The sequence below is a fragment of the Canis lupus genome, chromosome X, assembly GCF_011100685.1.
Source record: "Canis lupus familiaris isolate Mischka breed German Shepherd chromosome X, alternate assembly UU_Cfam_GSD_1.0, whole genome shotgun sequence".
Taxonomy (NCBI): domain Eukaryota; kingdom Metazoa; phylum Chordata; class Mammalia; order Carnivora; family Canidae; genus Canis; species Canis lupus.
The window spans coordinates 34,828,336-34,853,312 of NC_049260.1; the positions used below are offsets into that span (position 1 = coordinate 34,828,336).

The 24,977-nt window shown below is 53.1% G+C and overlaps 1 protein-coding gene across 2 annotated transcripts in view; it reads right to left on the reverse strand.

Moving 5' to 3' along the window:
* The window catches only part of BCOR (BCL6 corepressor), a 114,181-nt gene that overhangs the window by 63,746 nt on the left and 25,458 nt on the right, over window positions 1–24,977 (reverse strand). The window contains exon 1 of one of the 2 annotated variants that reach the window (XM_038587183.1): window positions 19,477–19,587. The exons of the other annotated variant lie outside the window; for it this stretch is intronic. The gene's annotated coding sequence lies outside the window, so the exon portion shown is untranslated. Of the gene's footprint in view, window positions 1–19,476; window positions 19,588–24,977 lie in introns of those variants that run through there. 2 annotated transcript variants of the gene reach the window in all.

A 24,977-nucleotide genomic window follows, 5' to 3' on the forward strand; every position in this document is an offset into this window, starting at 1 on the left:
TTACCTGCCTCGAGTGGGCAGCTGCCTGGGAAGATTCTTTTATACAAAGCCAGCACGGGCGACATGGGTTCACCCCATGAAAGACATGCTACACAAAAGAACACGCACACTAGGATTCCATGTACATCAAGTTTTCAAGTGGGCAAAGCCAGTCTAAAGTGGAAGCCAATCTAAGGTGTGCCAGAAGTCAGCGCTGGGGCTGCGGTAGAGGGAGGAGCACGAAGGGGAATTGGGGGGGTGGGGGGGAATATTCTGCATCTTGATCTGGATGCAGGATACACGGGTGTGTTCAGCTTGTAAAAATTCATCAAGCTGTACACTTAGGATTCATCCACTTTAATGTCGGTGCACTGCACTTCAATAAAATGTTAACAAAATAAAAAAAATACAATAAAGCAAAACGTCCAGAAACAAAAGGGGGGAGAAAGAATACGGCTTCTAATTGTATTAGAGCTCTGTGTGGGAGACCTGGCTGCAGGAGGGTGGGGACACTCTCTGGTGGAGTGAGGCTGGGAGAGAACAGGGCAGCGAGGTTATTCTAGACACAGCCCGGAGGCACAGGGGAAGATCACGTGAACAGAAGCAAACTTTCAGGCCGAAAGCAGGCCTCGTTGGCCGGTGGCCAGGCCCCCACCCGGGTTGAGGATGCACGGCGCAGCTTCGCGGCAGCCCTGCCCGTGGCCCAGGACTCCAGAGTAAGAGCGGAAAGCAGGCAGCGTTGGCGGATGGCCAGGCCCCCACCCTGTCTTTCCTCTTATCTTCCTCTCCTCTACAGGAACTTCCTTCCACTCCAGCCAAATTGGACTTGTCACTCCCCCCTATCCGAGGGCAGCCTCTCCCTACCATTGCGCACGCGCGTAACCCCCCCCACCACCACCACCAGCCTCCTTCTCCCACTAGTCCTCTAACCCTGCTTCCTCTTGCTGCTCCTGCTGACCACCTGCTCATTATATGCCGTGATGCATGGACTGGGATCCAGGAACCTGGGAGTCACCTTTGACCGCAACACGTTTGTGGACCTGAGCCAAACCCCTGGCTTTGCAGAGGCAGAAACCAAGGGCCCAGGAGGGAGGAAAGCCAGTGTCTCCAGGGCTCTGGAGGGCTCCTGTCTCTGGTGGGCCACCAGCTGCCAGGCCACAGATCCACCCATCTGGTTGCGGGAAGCCAGGGCGGGCTCTCTCCTTTGCACTTGGAACCTCGTGTCCCCTCTGTATGGCTGTCCCTGCTTTCATCTCTCACATCCAGTGAGTCCCCTCTGGTAGGTCAATGTCCTCCCTCCACAGATTATATATGCCTTGAGGGCAGGGCAGGCTTACTCATGTTTTTTGTTTTGTTTTTAAGATTTTATTTATTTATTCATGAGAGACACAGAAAGAGGCAGAGACACAGGCAGAGGGAGAAGCAGGCTCCATGCAGGGAGCCCAATGTGGGACTCGATCCCGGGACTCCAGGATCACTTCCTGGACCGAAGGCGGTGCTAAACCACTGAGCCACCGGGGCTGCCCTGTTTTTTTTGTTTTGTTTTGTTTTTTACTGGATTCTTGACTTCCTCGCCTGTACACTTCCAACTGGGGAGACTCCAGGAGCACCGGCTGCCCAGTAAGCTCCCGCCACCCGTGCCTGGAGGGCCACGGAAGCCGCGGGGCATTTGCTGGCCTGTGGTCAGATCTGTGGCTGGATATTCTTAGCAGCCTCCAGCCGCTGGTCTCGACAATTTCAACTTCCCTGTCACCAGGGCTTAGATCCCTCACCACCCTGGGTAGAGATGTTTTCCCAGCAGGCACCTCAGAATAGAGAGCGAAGCGGGCGTGCTGGTTTACAAAGGCCCAAACTTTGGGGCCAAGCCCAGCGTCACACTTCGCCTGTTGCTACCCACTGCTGCCCCAAGCCTGACTGACCAGCCAGACTGTTTGGAGAACACATTCTGCCTTAGCAGAACTGCTTGGCATGCCAGGAGCTTTTGGCCACAGCACGGCGGTTAGCACGTCTGACCTCGTTCCTGGGCCCCGGGGCAACTCCGAGGCCTGGGAGTCTCAGACACTTGCTGACCTTCCTTTTAGAGGTTTCGAGACATCCACTGGGGAAGAAACCGCGACTTTTGCAAAATGGGTCACAAGGATCAGAAATCCCCATTCTGTCTCTTTCTTGAAATCCCTGGGTGAATTCCTCTTCTGGATGAACATGCCTCTCCCACTTTCAAGGGGATGTCACATGTGGCCTGCCACCAAGCTGTGTGTGCAACTGTGGTGGTGGGGATGGGGGTGGCACAGGATCCCAGGGACCCTCCACCAGAGCACTGTGGGCAGGGAGGGCCATGTAGGGTCAGTAGGGATGCTGTGGTGGCTTACACACATTTCGTGGTGAAGTCTTCCGTGTATTCACTATCAGCTCACGACGCTGTTCACGAATAGAATAAAATCCTCTGCCCTACAGAGCTGAGGCTCTGGCAACTGCTGTGAGCTTTGTGGGCCTTCTCTGTTGGGTGCCATCATCCCTGAGTCTCTAAGCTGCACTGTGCACTCCTCAGTGCTGCAAGGAATATGGCACTTGACCTCCCCCAACTGCCCTGCCTTTTCTTCTCCTGGTTTCCTTCCCCATGTTCTCATTTCTCTTGGTGTGGCTGCACCTGTAGCTGTGTCTGACTTGGCTTCATTTATCTTGCTTTGGAAATGCAGGGGCACAGCCTGGGAGGAGATACTGGCTGGGGCACAGAATGGGTTCCCAGTATGTGTGTGTGTGTGTGTGTGTGTGTGTGTGCGCATGAGTGTAAGGTTCAGGTGGAGCAGAAATGCTTCCTCTCTCCCTGTACCACTGTCCCAACAATCCACAGCAGGTATAAGTCAGGTTCAATGTCAAAACCCCGCATCCTTGGAAGGTGCTAGCTGGTGAGGACGGCAGCTGTGGAGCGGGTTCAGGTAAGGGGCAGGAGGGGAGGAAAGAGCATCAGAGAAGCTGTGATGGAAGAAACCTTCCGAAGTCCCACTGGGCTCTTTGCGACTTTGAGATTTGAGCTAGGGCCTTAAGGGGACCGTGAAGATTCTGAAATTATACAAATGCTTATGAAACACACCCTATGTATAAGTCAGGTGCTATGGGAATGAGTCTATGTGCTCTCAAGGCAGAATGCCCTGGAAAAGACGCTCCAGGCACTGGGGAGGCTACTGGTCAGGCACAGGGTGGAGGGGTATGTTGTGGTTGGGCACGTGGGGGTGATAAAAGCTGTTGAGGCCAGCCTGGCTTGTCCAGTTCTGGAAGGCTGCCCACACAGTCCACTTAAGGCCAGCTGAGCCAGTGGGAAGATTGGTGGGCAAGACGGGTGAGGTCTCTGCAGTCTGCTGTCAGGCGTTAGAGGCAGCCACCCTGGGGAAGGTGCGTGATTGCTGGAGAGGGTGAGTTGTGGGGGTTAAGGCCTCTAGTGGAAGTGTTTCGTCACTAACCTCACAATGTGAAGGTAATAAAATAGTAATTCTAGCAGCTGGCATGCATGAGCATTTGCTATGGTTGTGTACTATATAATCCCCTGTAGTAGTTTAAACATGGCCACTACTTCTCTATAGCTCCTCCAACCAAGGGGGTTGTGTTATGGGCTGAATTGTGTCCCCTTAAATCCACATACTGAAGTCCTAATCCCTGGTACCTCAGAATATGACTGTGTTTGGAATTAGGGTCTTTAAAGAGGAAATTAAATTAAAATGTGGTCATGAGGGTGGGCCCTAATCCAATCTGTCTGGTGTCCTGATAAAAAGAAGAAATAGGGACACAGACACACCCAGAGGGAAGACCATGTGAGGTCACAGTGAGAAGGTGGCTGTCTACAAGCCCAGGAGAGAGGCCTCAGAAGCCAACCCCACTGACACTTTGATCTCGGACTTGTAGCTTCCAGAATGTGAGGCAGTATATTTCTGTCATTGAAGCCCCTCCAACACCCCCAGCATGTGGTACTTTGTTATGGCGGTCCAGGCAAACTAAGACACTATGGACTCTACATCCCCTCCCCTAGAATCTGGGCTGGCCCAGGGACCTGCTTTGGCCACACAGGGCCCAGGAGAAGTGATGCTGTCTGACTTCAGAAGCAAGGTCCTGAGAGACCATGCAGCCATCTGCTTCACTCTTTCAGGCAGTTCTGAAAACAGCCCCAGAAAGAAGCGAGTCTCAGGTACTTTTTTTTTTTTAATTTTTATTTATTTATGATAGTCACACAGAGAGAGAGAGGCAGAGACATAGGCAGAGGGAGAAGCAGGCTCCATGTATCTGGAGCCCGATGTGGGATTCGATCCCGGATCTCCAGGATCGTGCCCTGGGCCAAAGGCAGGCACTAAACCGCTGTGCCACCCAGGGATCCCGAGTCTCAGGTACTAAAGGATGTGAGGTGACAGGGAGGGGAGCCACTTTTCACCCCACCTGGGAGCTGGTGCCAACTGCCAGACTGTGCACTATGCCCCAGTGTGCCTTCCCTAGGAGTCTTCCAGCTGACTGCACCTGTGCTGTGTGAGCCACCAGCTGTGTGCGGGAACTGCCAAACAGTGAGGGAGAATACACGGATGTTTAAAGCCACTACATTGTAGGGTACTTTGTTACACAGTAGTAACTAACTGATACATCTCCTTGAAACATACTGTAGAAAGGTTTCCTTCCAAAAATTTTGGAAGAAGGTGTACTTTCATGTATATTGCGGCGGAGCCCTCAAGGAAATGGGAAAATCCTTTATCCCGAACTGTTTCTTTGCTCTGGCTGCCTCACTCCCCCACCCTGCTCCACTGTGTCTGTATCTGCTGTTTCCAATTCTGGGGCATAGCACAGGGTACCTCAGGAGGTAAAGGAGGAAGGGTGTGCTCTCCCTGAGTCATCAAGAAGAAAGACCTCCTTTTTTTTAAAATTTTTTTATTTTTTATTATTCAGCCTCTAACAATAAGCGGCCCCCTCTGCCAGTCAAATCCCTGAACATTGATGAATCAAATACCTAATACCTACAGGATACACAGCCACAGCACCATTATGAAAATAGCCACCTTTTATTAAGCATCTACTAAGTACCAGGTGCATATTTAATGCATTCCCCTATTTAATCCTTGTGGGAGTACAGTCAAAACAAGTAATTAGTCATGATTATTATCCTTTTTGTAGACGAGGAAATCGACCCAGAGAGGTTAAGTAGTTCTCCTGAGGTCACAAAGCTGCTGAGCCCACACTCCCAAACTGATGGTTTTTCCTCTCCTCCAAGGTCTGACACTTAAGGAGAATGGGGACTTTTGTCCTGGTGAGTAGAAATAGGAGGAGCTGGTCCTCGAGGGGCAGGCCTCAGTGGTGGCTGGGGCCAGGCCAAGTCTGTAAGAGGAGGCAGAGCAATGGGTGGAGCCACCAGGAAATGCCTCGGGGAGAAGGTGAACCAGTCTGGAGGGAGGGAAGGAGGAGCTGGGAGGTCTTGGGGAGGTAGAGGTGGGGGTGGGGTGGAAGCTCCTCTACTGTCCTTACCTGGGGGGCAGGAACAATGAACAGCACACCACCACCCCCAACCACCCCCACCCCCGTCTCTCAGCCCATCCCTGGAGCAGACTGCCCCTCCATCACTGTCTGGCCTCCTGCTGGCTTCTCCATCTCGGTCACCCCACCTTTCTTCCCTGGCTCCTGCTGATGCAAATCCCTACCTGAAGCCCCACCTGATTAAGGGCTGACTGTGCCTAGCTTGTGCTTATCTGCACCCCCACATTTCATCCTCATGACACCTGAGGTAGGCACCTCGTCACCCCCATTGTACAGATGGGGCACCTGCGACACGAAGCTATGAGTGGATGGGAAGCCTACAGTACGGCCTAGCCTAGTTACTCTGTGTGGGGATCCCTTCCTGGCCTCCTGGGTCCTCAGAGACCTTCTCTGCCATAGATTCCCAAGGTGCTCATGTGTGTGTCACTCACTCAGGCAAGTGGTGTGTACCCATCAACCTGTGCTCCCCGGCCAGCATCATGGAGGCCTGGGGACCATTTCCCGCCCTCAGCTCAGTGTCTGGTGTGTGGAAGGGGCCCAGTAATGGGAGCTCCAGTGGTCAAACTGTTGCATAGATACGCAGCTCCATGCCTCACACACCCTCTGCTCTGAACTCCAGTCAGCCGACGTGAGGCTAGTGGTGGTGATGGGGGAGGTGAAGGAGCCCCAGAAAGAGAAGCAGGAGGACCAGACAGAGCAGCTTCCTCACACTGCCAAGCACAAGCTCCATTGCCTTTTTCCAGAATAAGAGCTTGAGCCAGAGGGGTAAATGGGACCCTTCCTCAGTGACAGCTCTCAACCACTCCTTTCTCAAATGACAGCAGATTGTAGGACACATATGATGGTTCTCCCTCCTCTGTTCTGCCTTCCCAGGCTCCCTTTTAATGCTGCCTCATCCTGAGTTACTCTGGGAGGCAGCTCTGGAGGGTAATCCATGCCCCACCTCCCTCTGGGAGCCAGCGAGCTGGCCTAAATGGTCTACCGTTGACTTCTTCAGCTCCCGACTCTCTCCATCCCAACATAGGTAGACCTCCCGAGGGCCCCACACCAGGATGTCTGACCTGAAGACATTGTGTCCTCAGCCAGTGTTCTCATTTGGAGCTCAAGAAGCTTCTAGTTGAGACCAGGCCCATGGGCAGGGCTGATACGGGATCACAGGGAAACCATGGGACACCTCGTGTAGCCAGTAACCCCCATCAGGGAATCAGAAGGTGCCCCTCTGCTGCCCTGTACCAACTATGCAAAGGGACTAGAAATGACTAGAAACCAAGAATGATTGTCCCTTTACCCCATCCCTACAGCCCAGTAGACAACTCCAACTGAGAACCCGGCAGCCAGCACTGACTTTGCCCCATGAGCTCCCAGGCCTCAGACTAGAAGGAGAATCCACGTTGGCCCAGCACTTCAAAGAGATCAACTCATTTCATCTTGAAAACCACCCCATGAGGGATGCCTGGGTGGCTCAGTGGTTGAGCACCTGCCTTTGGCTCAGGGCATGATCCCATGGTCCCAGGATCGAGTCCTGCATTGGGCTCCCCTCGGAGCCTGCTTCTCCCTCCACCTATGTCTCTGCCTCTCTCTGTGTCTCTCCTGAATAAATAAATAAAATCGTTGGGAAAAAAAAAAGAAAACCACCCCACGAGGTACACAGCTGCAGGTTATTGACACTCTTTCCACCACGAGTCGATGCCCCCACTCCTACAAATCTCAGCTGGGTTCATGACTGCTTTGAACACAAAGGACATCTGGGACAATTAAACTTACACCAGGAGTTTGCAAGTGGCTCTCTGGAGGAGGTCCACCTGGAGCCGGCTGTCAGGGAGAGGAAGACCATCGGCAGGCAGGGGGCCCAGGAACTGAGGCTGCCTGGTAGATTTCCCTGCAGCTTGTGGAAACTAGCGTAGAGGGGGATCAGGCCCAGGGAAGGGGAGCGGGGGGCTTGGACTCTGATCCAGTTTGTTTTCCCTGTTTCCAAAAGCTACTGTTTTTAAAGATCAAGGACCAAATCTCAGATTTTCCTGAAAAGTACAAGAAAACCACAGGCTCTTACGTCCCAGGGCATCAGCTAACATTTTCCCCATGATGGCTTTACGAGAGACACTTGGGAGAATTTTCAAGGAAGGAAATTACTTTGAAACCTAACAGGGTCCACGGGAATGCCTAAAAGGAAAAAGCGAAAATCCCAAGTTCTGGCAAGGAGAGCTCTCATACTTGGTTGTGGGAGTATACATGGGCATGACTGCCTTGGAAAACTTTGGCCCTGTCAAAGCTGAACAGAGGCCTGAGTTATAACCTGGCAATACAACTTGTAGGTACACATACAACAGCAACGTGTCCATCTATTCACCAGAAGGCATGTGCTCGAGTGTTCATAGTGGTACTATCAGCAATAGCTCCAAAGCAAAGCTGCCCACACGCCCATCAACAATAGAACAGTAGGGATGCCTGGGTGGCTCAGTGGTTGAGCCGTCTGCCTTTGGCTTAGGTCATGATCCTGGGGTCCTGAGATCAAGTCCCACATCGAGCTCCCCGCAGGAAGCCTGCTTCTCCCTCTGCCTATGTCTCTGCCTCTCTCTGTCTCTCATGAATAAATATATAAAATCTTAAAAAAAACCACACAATAGAACAGTAGACAAATAAATAAAGGTGTTTTCACACAGTGGGATACTACATAGCAAAGAGAATGAATGAACCACACTATATACACTGTGGATGAAACTTATAAGTGTAATGTGGGACAAAAGAAGCTAGACACCAAAATGTCACACTGCAGATTCTGTTTGTGTTAAGTCCTAAATCAGACAATGCTAATCAATGCTATTAGGAGTTAGGAGAACAGGGGTGCCTAGTGTGCTCAATTGGTGGAGTGTGTGACCCTTGATCTCAGGCTGTGAGTTTGAGCCCCACATTGGGTGTAGAGATTACTTTAAAAAGTAGAATAAAAAATGTTAAAAAAAAAAAAGTTAGGACAACAGTTATTTTTGGGGCCACAGTACCTGGAAGAGGGCACAAATTGATTTCTGGGGTGCTGGTGGTGTTCAGTTTCCTGATCTGGGTACTCGCTAAATGGGTATGGTCATCAAGCTGCACACGAATGGCATGTGTGCTTTTCCATGTAGCTAGCTGGCTTGAACAAAAAGTGAATCATCACCATCGTCATTATCATCATCTAATGGGGAATGAAGGCTGTAAGCACAGAAGGGCCTCTGGGATAGAGTTGCAGACAGATTAACACTGAGAGTGACAAAGAAACAAAGCCAAGGGAGGTTCTGACATGGATCAGTTCAAGATAGACCCAGTTAAATCAGGCAGTCATCAGTGGAATCAGAGACCCAGTTGCAGAGTCAGGAATGGCCAACACGCTCCATAATGGTAGCATATCTGTAAGGCGGTTACATCCAGCTGGTCCCCCTCCCAGTTCTAGGGTAGGATTAGTTACAGAAGATGGATCACCTCACACACCTTTGGAGATGGGAGCCAGAATTCTCCCAAATAAGAGATGGTCTGAATCCTCATGGGGCCCCACCATTAAACATCTGCCCCTGGCCTCCATCATCTTTGCTTACCAGATGTAAATCTTGAGGTTGCCACCTTGAATTTTTAGACAGTGGATTCCTTTGATTGGAATCACTTTGGCCAAAGGCGATTAGATTCCATTAGCCATCAGAATCAATTGAACAGCAAGCTTTCCTTCCTAAAGGAAGGGGCCAGGTTCCAGTACTTGGCTGACTGCAGGGCTCTGGAGGAATTCATTGAAGAGAGGCCCGATTTTAAACATCATCACTTTCTGAAGAGACACATTGGGATCCCTCTCACATTATTCAAGGAGAGCATGAGAAAGTGAAGGCTGCATAAAGAGGAAAGGAGCTGCAAGAAAGTTCTGGATGCCCTTATACAACGAACACATGACTATCTATCCTAGACTGCCAAGGAGGTTAGCTAAACATCTAGTTGGTAGTACAGTGAGGCCCCGTGTGACACCTCCTGGGGCCTACTCCAGATCTGTGTCACTCTAGGACATGCTCAGAGGCCAGAAGGACACTTACTGGGTCTGGGGGTCTCCTCTGGTTTTTCCCACCTGCAGCAGTCCTGCAAGGGAAGCCCAAGCAGGAAGAAAGTTCTCAATCAGTTCTCAATGCTTCTCTCTGAGCACTGGGATGATCTGTGGTCCATCTTCCCAGGTTTCCTGAGGTTTGTGGCCATGACCCAGAAGCCTCTGGTCCCATAACAAACCACCTTAGGAATGCTAATGTGTAATTATTGCATGGATTTATTTAAATTTAATCCAAAACAGAAGATTCCAGCAAAGGTGGTTATATCATTTGATAGTATGTATTTGTATATATAAATGCCAAAGCTAGAGATACATAGTTTGGGTTTGAACCATCTGTTTCAGATTGCATTACTGTTCCCAATTCTCCTGCCCTGTAGCCACACCCTTTTGTCATGTGACTTCACAACTCATCCAGCTAGAGGTGGAGTGTGCCTCCCATCCCATCGACATTCAGATTGCAGAACATCTTTTGGCCAATGGAATGTAAGCAGAACAGTGTGCAAGTTCTGAGACTAGGACTTAACCAGGCACGGCCTTTCCACTCTCCCCTCTTGCACTTTTGCCACTGCCCCAAGAAGAACATCTTCTAGGTTGTCCACTTGTTCATGGAGGATAAGAGACACATATAGCAGACTGGACCCAACCCACAATCCAGAGTCAAGCCCAGTTGAGCACACTCTAGAAGAGCTAATCACAGGTGACTCACAGATACATATGTGAGAAAAAAATACTTATTGATGTAAACTACTGAGTTCTGAGGTGGTTTGTTATACGGCATTATGGTAGCAAGCACTGACTGATACACCACTTAAGCATGTGACTCTATCAAGCCCAGACTCCTAATGCACAATCTACCAGCTAAAAGAACATCCCACCTTTCTCTATTCCCTTACCCTTCTTAATTCTTTTCTTAAAAGATTTTATTTATTTATTTATTTATTTATTTATTTATTTATTTATTTATTTATTTTTTAAGAGAGAGAGAAAGTGAGGGAGCAGGGGGAGGAGCAGAAGGGAGAGGGACAGGGGCACCTGGGTGGCTCAGTGGTTGAGCACCTGTCTTCAGCTCATGTCATGATCCTGGGCTCCTGGGATGGAGTCCTGCACCAGGCTCCCCGCAAGGAGTGTTTCTCTCTCTGCCTAAGTCTCTGCCTCTTTGCGTCTCTCATTAGAATAAATAAAATCTTAGGCAGCCCAGGTGGCTCAGCGGTTTAGCGCCGCCTTCAGTCCAGGGTGTGATCCTGAAGGCCTGGGATCAAGTCCCACGTCAGGCTCCCTGCATGGAGCCTGCTCCTCCCTCTGCCTGTGTCTCTGCCTCTCTCTCTCTCTCTCTCTCTCTCTCTCATGAATAAATAAATGCAATCTTTAAAAAAAAAAGAATAAATAAAATCTTAAAAACAAAAAAGAGGGAGATGGTCAAGCAGACTCCATGCTGAGTGCAGAGCCCAGCATGGGGCTCAACCTCATGACCACAAGATCATGACCTGAGAAGAAATCAAGAGTCAGACGCCTGACCTACTGAGCCACCCAGGCATCCCGACCCTCCTTAATTCTTCATAATACTTACCACAACCTAAAATATTACATACATATTTTTGCTCCTTTATTCTCTCTCTCTGGTGAAATGAAGTTTTATGAATGGCCAAGACACCAGTTTGTTCCCTGCTATAAATGCCCAAAGCCTTGGTAGGTGCACAGTGAGTGTCAATTATGTGCAGAGTGGATGCATATAGTCCTTTCTGTCCTTAGGTAATATGCCCCTTATCTAATTTATGTTCTTGCATGAAGCTCGGTGACTTGGTGATAGGCAAAGTGGACAGAGAAGAAAACATTTTGTGGAGAAAAATCTGCACACAGGAGACCTCCTCATGTTTTCCCCAATGAAGGATGAGTTATTCTTCCTCGAGGAGCCACTCACAGTGGTTGCGGCCCTTGGAAACCACAGCAGGCCTCTAGGACCATGACCAGTCAGCAGGTGGCTTGGCCAGTGCCATCCAATGTCACCGCAACCCAGCTGAATTTCTGTGCCCCGTATCAAGGGCTGTCCTCCACCTTAGGAGATGTCTCCGCATGCTAGTTCACTGGGGGGAACTTCAAAGGGACTTACGTGGCTTCCGAGAGCTGTCAGAACGTTTGACTCTCTGGCATCGTGCCAGCATCACACGTTAATTGAATTATATGGCAGAAACACTACAATGTCAAGGTCAGATATTACAGCCATCAAAGCCTAACATTAGGCACAATATTTTATAGCACAGACCAAAGTATACCTTTAAACAAATTTCTTTATCTTTCCTGCATCCTCTCTTGCCTCTGGCTGTTAAGACATCCACCACTCAACCAGTCCTATGTGAAGAGCATCCAGGACAAGTTTGTCTGAGGGACCCTCTCTGGCTTATCAGACCAGGGGGACGCCTGAGACCCACTTGTCTGCTGTCCGACTCTGACCTCGGGCCCAAAGTGGGCCTTCTATGAGCCTGAAACTCAGAGAGAGAGAGAGAGAGAGAGAGAGATGCTCTTCTTGGCTCTGTCCCTAAATAAATGCTAGTTCTGGGATCCCTGGGTGGCTCAGAGGTTTAGCGCCTGTCTCTGGCCCAGAGCGTGATCATGGAGTCCCAGGATCGAGTCCCACATCAGGCTCCCTGCATGGAGCCTGCTTCTCCCTCTGCCTGTGTCTCTGCCTCTCTCTCTCTCTCTCTGTGTGTGTGTGTCTCTCATGAATAAATAAATAAATAAATAATCTTAAAAAAAAAATGCTAGTTCTATCTCGGAAGATGGTTCTATCAGCAGGGCAGCAACTAGCTAGACCAGAAAATGGAGTGGGAGGTGGGTGGGGGAGAGTTTCCCTCCAAATGCCTTTTTAATAAGCATGGCTAGAAACTCTCCATGAGTGTGGAAACTGTCCATGGGAGACCCGTGCCACTTATACGCCACTCTGCTTCAGCTCAGAGCAGAGCTGAGCTGGGGCAATTCTCTCAGGGGGAGGATTATGCAGCTGCATCCTGGGTTTCCTGGGGCCTCCCCTGCCCTAACCAATGAACTCAGAGCCAAAGGACTCACATGCAACATGCAATATGCAATCACCAAAGCAAAGTTGATACCTAATGTGTTTAAGTGTCCAGCCTCACCCTACCCCCATACCTATTAAGCATCTTCTGGGATCCCTGGGTGGCGCAGCAGTTTGGCGCCTGCCTTTGGCCCAGGGCGCGATCCTGGAGACCCGGGATCGAATCCCACGTCGGGCTCCCGGTGCATGGAGCCTACTTCTCCCTCTGCCTATGTCTCTGCCTCTCTCTCTCTCTGTGACTATCATAAATAAATAAAAATTTTAAAAAAAATTAAGCATCTTCTATATGTGTATGTGTGTGTGTGTATAAATATGCCAGGCACTATTTTAAGTGTTTTCTGTCCATCTACCAATTGAATTGCCATATTATTACCTTCCATTTTATAGAAGGGCAAAGTGAGGCCCCGGAGAGTAACTGCCTAAAGCCATGCAGTGGGTCAGGCGGCAGAGCCAGGTTTCCAGGCCAGGCCATCAGCCTTGGCTCCACCCTGCCAACCACTGCATGGTCTTAGCTATTTGAACCCCACAAGATTTATTCAAGGTCAACTCTGACCAGGGCACACTGATAAGGTGCTGAGGGCTGGAGGGGCTGGGGAGGAAGGATGGACGAGCGGCATATCTGCGAGGGCAAAGTATTCCTAACTAACATTTGAAGATAAAGTTAAATTAATTCAGGTCTTTGAAGGGGTTTTGAATTCTTTCCAAGGGTAGGCGTGTTGAATAAATATAGCGCTTTTGAAAATCTGCCTTCATATATGGGTGTTCATTGTACTGTTCCTTCGATTTTTCTGTGGGATTGGGATTTTTTTAAATAAAATAAAATAATTTTTTTAAAAAAGAATTAGCCTTAATAGATGATCTCAATCTCAGGGTGGGTGAACAAGATTTCAGGAGCAGTGACTCCCTACAGAGAGACGAACCGGATGACTTTCCCCCTGCACACTCCTGATATCAATCTTCAGAGTTTAATGGCACAGGCAGGTATTCCCCTTAGTGTCTGCCACCACCACTGTGACATTGTCTGGGTGGAGCCTCAGAAAAGAACACAGGATTCCCAGTTCCCAAGTCGTTGCCCCCCGCCCCTGTTCAGCAGATCCGCAGCTCAGAGTTGGCGGGAAACCTTTGCTCATCCAGCTATAAGTGGAAAGTGGGCAAAAGCACACCATCCACTCTTTGGCTTGAAAAATATAAGCCCGAGGAGGAAAAGCCAGGGCTGCTCTCTCTCTAGGTTTCAGTGAGGGTGAGCACAGTGAGGTTTTCAGCCAAGTGGGGCTTATCTCTCTTTGGGGACATTTTAAGTTCTCTGAGGAGGTGCTCAGGCCCTGGGGTATCCCCCAGCCACTCCCCAGTGGCCATAAAGGCGATGCCCAACACACAAGAGGGGCTAGGTGTGGAGGGCCTGACCCTCTCCCCGTTATGTGTTCAGGTATCTCTTGGAGCCCGGATGTCACATCTGTCACCACTCGGCCGGATGGTGTGCTCTTCTTCTAGTGCGCCAGGGCCAACAAGTGACCAAGTGTTAGCCACCCCCCAAGATGGCTCCTCAAGGCCTAAAGCCACCCGTCAGGGGCCTGGGCCAACGCCAGAGCCACCGGGACACCCTGAGGGCCAGCCCCTCACTCCTGGGAAGTTGTGGGCTTGGGGGCCTGCAGGGGCTGCCGACTGGCACTGGAGCTGGCCACCTGAGTGGTGAAAGGGCGGGCCGAGAGGGGGCCACCAGGGGTCGGCCGGGCTCAGGTGGGTGGGGGGATGCCAGGGCTGGGCGCGAGGGTGTGCCCAGGTCTGGGGGCCAACGCGGGCCTGAGTGGTGGGCTGGCAAGGGCACGCTGCCAGCTCTGGCTGGCCCACAGCCAGGAAGTCTGACTGAACTTGGGCCAGCCCTGTTGGCCCACAGACTCTGTAAGCTGAACTGCTCCAGCGCTCCTTGGCCTCTTTGTTTTCACTTCCCTGCAGATCTCCCTTAGTGTTTAGGAATGTGCTTTGAAGGTTCCAGCATGTTTCGCCTCTGCTTAGGGAAACCGAGAGCAGAGGCTGGGCCGAGGCCAGATGGCTGCAGGGAGGGCACCTGTGATCACACTGTGAGCGCCCCAAGGGGCAGGTGGAATCTGGGGGGTACCGAGTGGGGGGGACACGCTGAAACCAGCTCCCCTTCTCTGCTGGGATATTCTGTTTCCAGTGCTAAACCTTGGAGAGTCTCGGGTTTGTTTTGTTAAGGGAAGCAGTATTCCCTTACCAGCTCCCCTGGAGAGCCTACATTTGTCCAGGAGCTTTTGGGGATAAGCTACCCTCCTCTGTTTGTCCAGGGCAACAGAGAGCGCCTGGAGTGGGGCAAGTTGCCTCCCCGGCAGGCATTGCAAGGCAAGTGAGGTGGAGGGCCTGATCCAGATGTCCTCTCTCGCACCTCCTGCCTGGGGAGAAGAGTCTCACCATCCAGGCTGCCCTGCTGGAAAACCTCATTGTGAGCTGCGTATGAAAGCGGACCCCTGCGAGTGGTCGGCTTCTCTCTTTCCTTCTCCAGCCCCCCTCAACCTGGTCCTTTAAGAGCCTTTGTTACCAGGCACAGAAAAAGGACCGTGGCTCCCCTGCACATTCCTTGGAGGTCTCACAGCACTGGGCCTCATATGCCCAGAGTAGTGCTTTGTACACTGCAAGTACCTACTAAATGTTAAAATACTGGGCCTCTGCAGTGGCCAAGAGCACCCTGGATCTCCCTCTAACCATGGGTCACCCTCCTCCTCCTATGCGTTTCCCAAAGCAGGGAGCTCTGGGTTCTGGTCTCACTCTTGCCAGTAATGGGTCACCTTGAGCGAGTGTTCTTTTCACCCTCTGAACCTGTTTCTTCAGCTGGGTTCAATGGGGGCTCAATTAAAGCCCTGGTAGCTTGGCTGTTCTAGAAGGTATGCATCCACTTCTATTTGCTGGCTGTCACTTTTACCCCGGGGTCAGAGTAAATTGACAATGACCCAGGTCGGGCCACTTTGATCATTCCTGGGCCCGGATCTTTAGTAGGGTCCCTGGCCTTCTGCTGAGGATTCTCCTCCTGCTTTTCCACGGTCTGTTTAGCTTCACAACACACACCTGGTCCTTGGGCTCCTGACATATCCGTTCCTTTCTGTCCTCACAGCCATTTATATATACAGCTGCAGCTCCCGCATGCGACGGGGCCATGGCACATGAGCAATAACTCCAATGCCACAAGGGCACCTGAGTCATTTTTCTGCAGCCAGCATTGTCTGTTTGGAGCTACGGTAGACCTCCCTCTTGCCTGGTGGTGACACAGGCCCTGTTTCGTTATCTGTGGGCTCTGGATTTTTTTTCTCCCTAATTTCCATTTCTCCTTGATTTCAGCAAGATAGTTAATGTGCACTCAGTGGCTCTGCTGAAGGTAAACAGAAAGTGTGATCAGAAGGATCCCAGTCCTCCTGTCTCTCAGAAGATTCACTTTCTCTGCCCAGGTAATGACCCCCTCTTCCTCCCAGCTTCCTCTCAGCCTCCGTATATTTAGCACACGTTGCCCTGGATAGAGTTTAATTAGGCACCAATGCACCCAGGGGCAAGAACCAAGGACCCCTCTCGGGTTGAGCAAATGGGGCCCAGCCCCGGCACAGGAGCCTGCAGCCAGCCTCCCCCCACTGGTAAGTGATGGGCTGCCAGCAGGTAGAGGTTGTCCATTCTCAGCTAATGATCGCCTTAGGCGCCAAGTGATGGAAAATCCAGGCGGGCTGGCGAGCTGCAGGGTGCAGTGAGGGACAATTGTATGGACCAGTTTAACTCGGCTGGGGGAGGGATGGCAGAAGGAATATGTGTGTGTGTGTGTGTGTGTGTGTGTGTGTGTGTGTGTGTTTCCTGGTCTCTTTTCTTTCCTTTCCGCACTGCCTTTCCTTCCTTCTTGCTCTCCATTTCGGTCTTCTCTTCTGTTTCTAGCCCACGCGAGTTGAAATTAGAAAGGTCTTTGCATTCATTTATTTGTTTTAATAAAGACAGCATTTTTAAGCAGCATATTTGCAGCAATTGAGTGTTAAACTAAACACCAAGCCAACTAAATGTGTTAGGGGGAAATGAAAAGTCGGTTTACAAGAAACATATAATTAACACGTTCTCTGACTTTCCCTAAGCCTTTGTCTGGCTGAGGACAAGGCAGAGGAACCATAATCAACTTTAATAAAATGAAAGATGGTATCAAGGCAAAAGGGGAACAAAAAAGTTTGGAATGGGAAAGGATTCTCAAGAGGGAATTCTTGAGTTAGAATAAATATGCTTTAAAAAATGAATCTTAAAAAAAATGAATCTTGTGGTGCCTTATTTTAGCCAACAGCCATGTTCTCCTTACAGTGACAAAGGCTCCAGAGGCTCTAGTTTGTACTGTACCTGTTAGCCACTGAAGGATGCTGGAGTGGGGGGCAGAGGCGCTGGAGTGGGGGGCAGAGGCGCGGGAGGGGGGTGGTTCTGAGGAACTGGCAGGAGATGCATGGGAGTTTCTGGAGGCTGATCTACCCAGGCTAATGGAAATTACTATTGCACAAACACCAGAGTCTTCACGTGGCCTGACTTCCAATAAACTGTTCCCCTCCTCACCCCTTGGAGAAAGTGAAATAAGACATTAGACTTTCAATAATCTCATATGGTGATGATCAATCAAAACCCAGAGGAGAAGGCCAATTTATAGAAATTGTATCTGCTTCACTGGGCGGCTACAACCAGGGAGCCGCAAAGAACACTGTGTTTGCCTTTGATGTGTGAAGTTGCCTAAAAATGACAAATGCCAAAAAATATCGCCTATTCACACGAAGGCTTTTCAAAGGGAGAGGGTGCTCCAGGGAGGCCTGTGTGAGGTGGCTGGCTGCAGGGACCTGCCTGGTGAAAGGCACATGTTTAGGCCACGTCCAACTATTTGTACTGTCTTTTGGCCATTTTCAGTTGCCATCTTTCTTGTTTGTTTTATCACCAATGAAGTTTATTTACTGAATTAACTTTTAAATGGATCCTCTACTTTGTTCTTCAAAGTTAGCTTCTGGGAGCTTTTGTAGCCAGGACTTCTCTCGCCTTTGTGACCAGCTCTCACCAGTTCTCACAGACCCCCAGCCCCCAAGACACACACACACACACACACACACACACACACACACCCCAATCCCAATCCTGGAGGTGAAGAGCTCAGCCTCTGTTAACTCCTTGCCTGCTGGTGTCTTTTCTCTGGAGCTACTAATCACCTCCTTTTGATCACTGCCAAGTTCTCAGGTTGAAGGAAGGAGAAGACCTCTTGACCATTCTGGCTGGCTTTCCACATGAGCCTGAAAATGTCGACAAATTTGAAACATCTGCCTGGCTGCTTTGGTCTGATTGCTAAAATATGCCGACCTCAAGCCCCCTCCCCCCCCCCCCCGCCCCTTTTAATCTGTTTCATATTCACAAATTAAGCATTTAGTCTGGGTAATAAATCAGGGCGGTTTACGAGGCTCACACGAGACAAACAAGCGAGCAGGGCACAACACAAGCCCCTGGAAGCGGAGTGCGCGCGGAGCTGCCAGGAGTCGGGAGCTCCACGCGCTCGAACGCGGAAAGCAGCCCCGGCGCGCCCTGACACGCCGCCAGCACCCACACTTTGGCCGGTCCCCGAGCGGGCGGAGCGGACGAGTGCGGGGGGGCAGCCCCAGCCTGGGCGCACATCCCTCCAACCTTCCCCGGGAACCAGCGGCGCCCGGCCCGCCCCAGCCCTGGGCAATTCGGCGCCCCCGCCCCGCCAGGGAGGGGCTGCTGGCAAAGGCGACGGCCTCACCCGGCACACACCCCTTGGTGGGTCCATTAAGCCTCTCCCAGCCGGGAAGACGGGATGCCCCCTCCCCCACCTCTTCCATCCGGCCGGGTTCGGCCTTCAAGATCCCAGGCCCACTCTCGCCAGAGAAGCAAATGATCCCCCTCCACATCCACGTGTGACCTCCACTAAGCCTGGGCGCTAGGCACCGCCCCCCACCCCATCTCCCCGCGTCGCCTCCTCGCAGGTTTTCTGTCCCGGCAGCCACAAAGCTACTTTCAGATTCAGAAAGGGGGGGGGGCGGGCGGGCAGGGAAGGGCTCTTCTTTAGAGTGGATGGAGGCATAAGAGAGGCATGTGGAGGGGACCCCAGGCCCCCGCGGCAGAAATCCCGGCCCAGGCTTTCAGCGATCGCCCAAACTCAGAGGGTTCTAACCCGTGCTTTTCCCGCCCTCCCCCGTGCATCAGCGAGAAGAGGACCTGGACGGGGAATCTGGCCAGTCCCAGCCTAGGACCTTGGGAGACCCCGGAGGGGATAGTGGCTCCAGGTCACCTCGTCCGGGCCTGCGTCGCCCTTCCATGCTCAAGTTCCCTATCGACTGGCGTTCTCGACGCTACCGTGGGACGCGGCGGTGGAGAGGCGGAGGGCGGGAAATCAGGCAGCCGGAACCTGCAGCCCACCCCGGACCCGGTGGGGAAGGCATAGGAACGATTCCCCCACCTCGCAACACTGTACACACATCGCCCTTCCTCTCTTCTCCTAGCACACATTCCGACTGCGAAAGCCATTACCGCCGGCGCGCGAGAGACTTTTTAAATATTTACAGCCCGCTCTCCGCACGGTAGCCTGATCCATCTTGTGGGCGCGGAGGCGGGGCGCGGGGCTCCGCTCCGGGGGAGGTGCGGACCCAGGGCGGGGGGCGCCAGCCGCCTCCCCCGCGGCCCGGGTCCTCCCGGAGCTCCCCATCTCGTCCTCCCCCCAGATGGGGAGGAGGCCAGAGACGGCGCGCAGCGTGCCCGGGGCCCTGCTGGGGCCTGAGCAGGCGGGGGGCAGCGTCGGGGCGGAGGGAGGGCCGAGAGGCTGATTTAAAGGTTCTCACCGGGAAGCGAGCGAGGCACAGACCTGAGAGCCGCCGCGCGGTGAAATCCGAGGAGCTCTCTTGGCGAGGAGGGGCTGTCAGAGGCCATTTATCTCTCGCCAGAGTGGAGGCTCGGCTCCCACACCGCCCGCGAGTAACAATGGCAGCGATCAGCAGCTCTGCACGCGCTTCAGTGCATGAATGGATTGCGGAAGATGCCTGCGCTCCTCTCCGCTCAGGCGGCTCTCGGAGCGCCCCCTCCCCGCCCGCCGCCCCCGCCCCCCGGCCTCCTCCAGCCTGAAAGCGCGCGGTGCGCCTCGGGGTTCGCGGCTCCGGCCACCCGGCGCGGCCACTCTCACCCGACCCCGGCTGCCCTTCCCCCTGCCGCCGTTCCCAGGGCCTTGGCACCTTGCCACCGAGTGTCATTAGGGGCTGAAACTTGACACAAGCCTTCCCGACGCAGACCCCCCCGCCAGCCCCCTCCCTCCTTCGCTCCCCTCGCGGCAAGTTTACTTTCAAGGAGTTGGTCGCTGTTTCCGCCTCAAAGGCCGGCCGAGTGCGGGCCCAGGGGGAGGGGGCGGGCCCGAAAGGGTGTCTTCACCTGTCCCGAGGCCTAGGGTGTTCTCAGGCCCCTGGCTGCCTCCCCTCCCCCGCCCCCTGCCAAGCGCCCGAGGCCAGTGCCCCCTCCCCCCCTTTGTAGCGTTAACCGAGAGTCCCTGCGATCTGCACACATGTACCCGAACTCCGGGCAGCCCTGCCCGGACCCACACTCTGGCCAACTTTCGGGTCAAAGGCAGAACCCCGTAGTCAAGTTCTTAAGGGCTTACAGTCTCGAGAGTTCGGAGAACGCGCAGAGGTGCCAGGTCGGCCACTGAAGAGTTCCCCCTTCACTGCGAAAAGTAGGTCTCATAAAAGCCCCCTTCAGTTGCTGCCTAGGGCCGGGAGCATCAGGGAACGCCGTGAGGGATACTCCGACCCTCTTGGGTTTGCTCTGGTGGAGCTAAACCAGAGTCTCCGGCTGTTTCAGTTACGAAGGTCGCAGACACCCAGACACGCCGGCCTGGGCCAGGGGAGGGGGTGCAAGGGGTGGACACTCCCAGCGATCCTAAGGCGGTGCCAACTAGCCCGAGGGAAGGGCCCGAGCTGAGCCCGGATCTCGGGAAGGGGGCCACACGCGCGCTTGCAAGAGCAAGGCAGCGTAAATGCCAAGATGCATTCGGAGAGGCAGAGCGCGACCGGCCGACCCAGGAGACTGGCGAGGGCAGGCGAAGCGCTGGCAGCCAGACAAAGCGGGAGGAGAGAGCCGGGGAGGCTCAGCCGCAGACCCGGAAACACTGGCAGCAGCAGACGCCGGAGCCCCGACGCGGAGGCGTGCGCAGCCAGGCTGGTCCTGGCATACCCCAGTTCGCTCCCAGGGGACAGCTACCTGGACTCCTGACGGGGCCTACTGCCGAACTACTGTTGAGCCGCCTTAGCGAGTCAGCCTGGGCCTTCCTCGGCTCCGGGGTGGTCTTAACTAATAGGGACCCGTCCTGTCTCTGCCGTTCCCCGAGCCCCAGACAAAGGTATGGGTTAGAGGGGTTCGACACTTTCTCAGGGCCCTTGGAGAACTTGCGTCTCTGCCCTAGGGGCCTCTGGCAACTGTTTGCCTGACTTGGACGGTTCTGGAGGGCCGCCACCCTCCACTGAAGGAACATTTGGGCTTCCCGATCTTAAGGCTTTTATGGCAAAGCCCACTCCCTGACTTCCCAACAAGCGGGAAACCTGCCATGAGGAACAGTGCAATGTGGCAAAGAGGTCCCCAGGCTCAGGTTCTCTGCCACTCCTTCCCACTGCCTGCACAGTGAGCCCACCAGCCCCCCCCCCCCCCACTGGGCCAGCAGCAGCCCCAACCCACTGCTTCCCCCCAGTCTCGCCAACCCCAGCTTCGCAGTCCTGGGGCAGCTGCGGCTGAGCACGCCTGTCCTCCCTCGAATGGAGCCCGGCACACTGGCACACTCCCTCGGCTTTTGGCCTTGTACACACTAGCTACACCCACCCCCACAACACACACACACACACACACACACACACACACACACACACACAGAGTCGTTCTCGTCCTTCCTGTCTCCCGCTGGGCATCCTCGAAACCTGACTGTCTAGTCTGAGCCCAGAGCCATGCTGAGCCAGAAGCCACGGACGGAGACCAAGTGGAGGTGGCCAAGGGAGAGGAGGGGAGTAACCCATAATGGAGGAGGGGGCTCATGCAGGAGAGAAGGAAGCCAACCGGGAGACACAGCGTGCGGGAGAGGAGGAGTATAAAGGGAAAGCCAACACTAATCCCTCAGCCTGCCGATGATGGGGCCTGAGTCTACAAAAGCCTTTTCCCTGAATATTATATCATTTGCACCAGCCTCACTGCCGGGCTGTGAGGGAGGTAAAGCAGATAGCATTACCCCCATTGGCAAAGGAGGGAAACGGGCCCAGAGAGGTTAAGAGAGTCTGTATCAAGGTCATAGAGCTAAGAGTGGTAGAGGAAGCCCAAGGCCTGAGTTTCCTGCCCCCAAGTTCACTTTCCTGTTCAACAGCTCTGTGCGTGTGTGTGTGTGTGTGTGTGTGTGTGTGTGTGTCTGGGGGAAGATCCGTGTGGAGGGGAAGGGGGATGGCCGGCCAGGAATGCACAGTCCAGGCAGGCAGGGAAGTCCAGGAAGGAAGGACACAGCCCCACACCTCTTCCTCTCCCCAGGTCTCACAGATCTGGCCACTCTTTCGGTAGCGGCCTGAGAGTTGGCCCCCAGCCCACCTGCCCAGGGGTGAGCTGTCAGTGTGCCTGGCTGTGCCTTCAGCAGTGGCTACTCCTGAGATCTCCTATCTTTGGGAGGCCTGGCTCCGCTCCTCTGCTCTGCTCTCCTCTCTGCCTGTCATCCCCGCCCCCAGCCTCGGCTGCAGGATGCCTTGCGTCCAACTGTGGTTTCCGGGCAATAAAACAACTATTAAAGTCTCAGGCACGGCTGGTGATTTGCATCACATCCTCTCGTGCATGGATTCAATATTTAATACACAATATTGAATACGGATATTAAAAATCAATAGCTGAGGACCCCTGGGGAGGCAGCGCAGTGCAATCCCGCTTCAGGAACACAACCAGCTCCTCTAAAAAGACAGGAACGGCGAGTTCAGCCAAGCCGAGCCCAGCGCCAGGGGAAGTGAGGAGCAGTGGATGCCGCTCAGCTTCCTGGTATGCTTAACTGTACCCAAGTAAGTGGAGCTAAAGGGAGGCCGAAGGAATGGTTTGTCCCCAGGCTCTATGAGTTGGGGGTGGGTGGGGAGGGGTAGCATTTGTTTCTGGGCCATCTACCAGGTGGATGGAGCTGCTCTTTGCATTTTTTTTGGGGGGGGGTTGCTGTTTGCATTTTGGTGCGGGTCAGGTCTGAGTCCTGCAAGCAAGTACTCAACTCTTCCCACCATGAGGGCTCCTTCCCCTGGCCTCATGACATCCATCACCATAGGCCCCATGGAGAGCTCTTGGCATAAGCTTTCAGGGAGATGGAAAAGGAATTCCAATGGCTCAGAATATTCTTTGCACAGCAAAAGAAACGTGAATGCCTACTACCAGACTCAAGAGTAGCAAGGTCTGCTGGGGCACTACCAGCCTTCAGGACAGAAATCCTCTTTCCACGTGGCCCACCCAAGGACCTGGTAATGGCTGGGTGGGATGACGAGGAGAAAGCTGGGATACCAAAGCACTCCTGCTCCAGAACGAGAATCCAGATTGTCTATTACACAGCCAGGAGAAGAGCGAGCTCCCAGGACACATAATTATCTTTTCAGGCCCGAAGAAGAACACAAATTACTCTTTTCTTTATCAAAACACAGGAATATACTTTACCCTACACAGAAACAAAGTTCTCCAGACTGATAGGATACAAGGGAAGAAGAATAAACATCTTTGAGGAGAATCTTTTTTTTTTTTTCCACTATAGAAAGAGAAGAGAAACTAGCAGTGGGAAAATACACTTTGATTATCTGATTGGAAGGGCCTGGAGGCTTTTAGATGCCAAAGAACTAGGTGAACTTGACCTACTGAAGCACCATCCTAGACACCAAGTTCTCATATTAATTTTACAGATTCCCCTTTTTATCATAGCTCAAATCAATATGGACTGAGTTGGAAACCTTGCTCTGTGAATAGAGAGGACACCTCAGGAAAACCTCCAAAGAGGGGGTTTGGGTAAAAGTTAGAAGGGAAGGAAAAAGGTGTTGGAAAATGAGCCAATGGCCCTGCCTCTTTGTTCCCTAACAGTTGCCAGATAATCATCAAAGGGGAGGGCAACCGGTGCCTTTCTCAGAAGAGTCACAGGAAAAGCTGAGGCTCTCTGGCTGCTACTGATCCCCTGGGTGGTGGTTTGCAGACCCAGCCCCCTGGGAGTTTGCGGGTGTGTATTTAGGCGTTTCTGGGCTGGGGGTGCAGCCACTTTTACAGCCTAGGCCCTGAGTCTGTGAAATCCACTAGGAAAAACTCATACTCTGAGGAAAATTCGTTCTAAGGCGGATGTTGGATATAGGGCAACTCTCCAGTATCATGAACAGTGTTTCCTTGAGTCTCTTAGTACTATCCAACTGCCTCACTTCTTTCTCCCTTGGCCATCAGGTCAGGCTCTGGGCCTCCTCTAGACCCATGCAGAGCGGACAGTCTGCAGACTCCATAGCTTGTACCAAGCAGGGACCTGTGGATAGGGTATATGATGGCAGGCCAAGGGAGAAGGGAGGCTCAGCTGGAGGGACCCAAGGCCCAGGAAGGCCTGCTGGCACAAGTTTAGAGCTGACCCAGCTTGGGGAAGGTGCACCTCTAGAACCCACTGAGGCTGACAAGTGCCTCCTGGACCCACTTGGTACTTCAAACTAAGCAGGAAGGTGGCCCCAGCCCATTCAGGTGGGCTAGGCGCTGGATAGGAGAGCTCTGCTGCGGCAAGTTCCAAAGCCTGAGAGGGACTGGGGGCAGGGCAGAAGGCAGCAGGTAGTTTCCTCCTCCCAACACCCCCAGCCTTCTGTAACATCTTTCTGGAATGGACTGTAGTTACTACTGGAGTTGCTCCTGAAGCCCCTCAGGTACTGTCACCACTCCTGGTGCAAGACTGCGAGGACGATGGCTCTCTGCCCAGAGGATCCCCTGGATAGTATTCGACCCCACCAAAACGAGTCTCAGATTCTGGCGCAAAGTCTCACTCTTCGATAAGACTCTACCTCCCTCCCCACGCCCCACAGAAAAACACCCCCGAACTGCTGGGGTCAACACAGAGTCTGAGGCCAGGGTCAGCGGAGGGGCGTCCCCACCAACAACAAGTTGCCGCCGAGATAACAGCTGTGGGAGGGGGAGGGGAGCCGGAGGCAGCCACGACTGAACGGTTGCGATCTAGAAAATTCAACAAGAGGCTGCCGCCGCGGCGGCGGCGGCTGCGGTTCCAATTAGCTGAGCCAACTGGGAAGGCAGAGAGCGAGGCAGCGGCCCCGTCGATCGTGCCCGGGGCGAGCAGGCGGGCGAGGGCGCGGGGCCTCGGCGCTG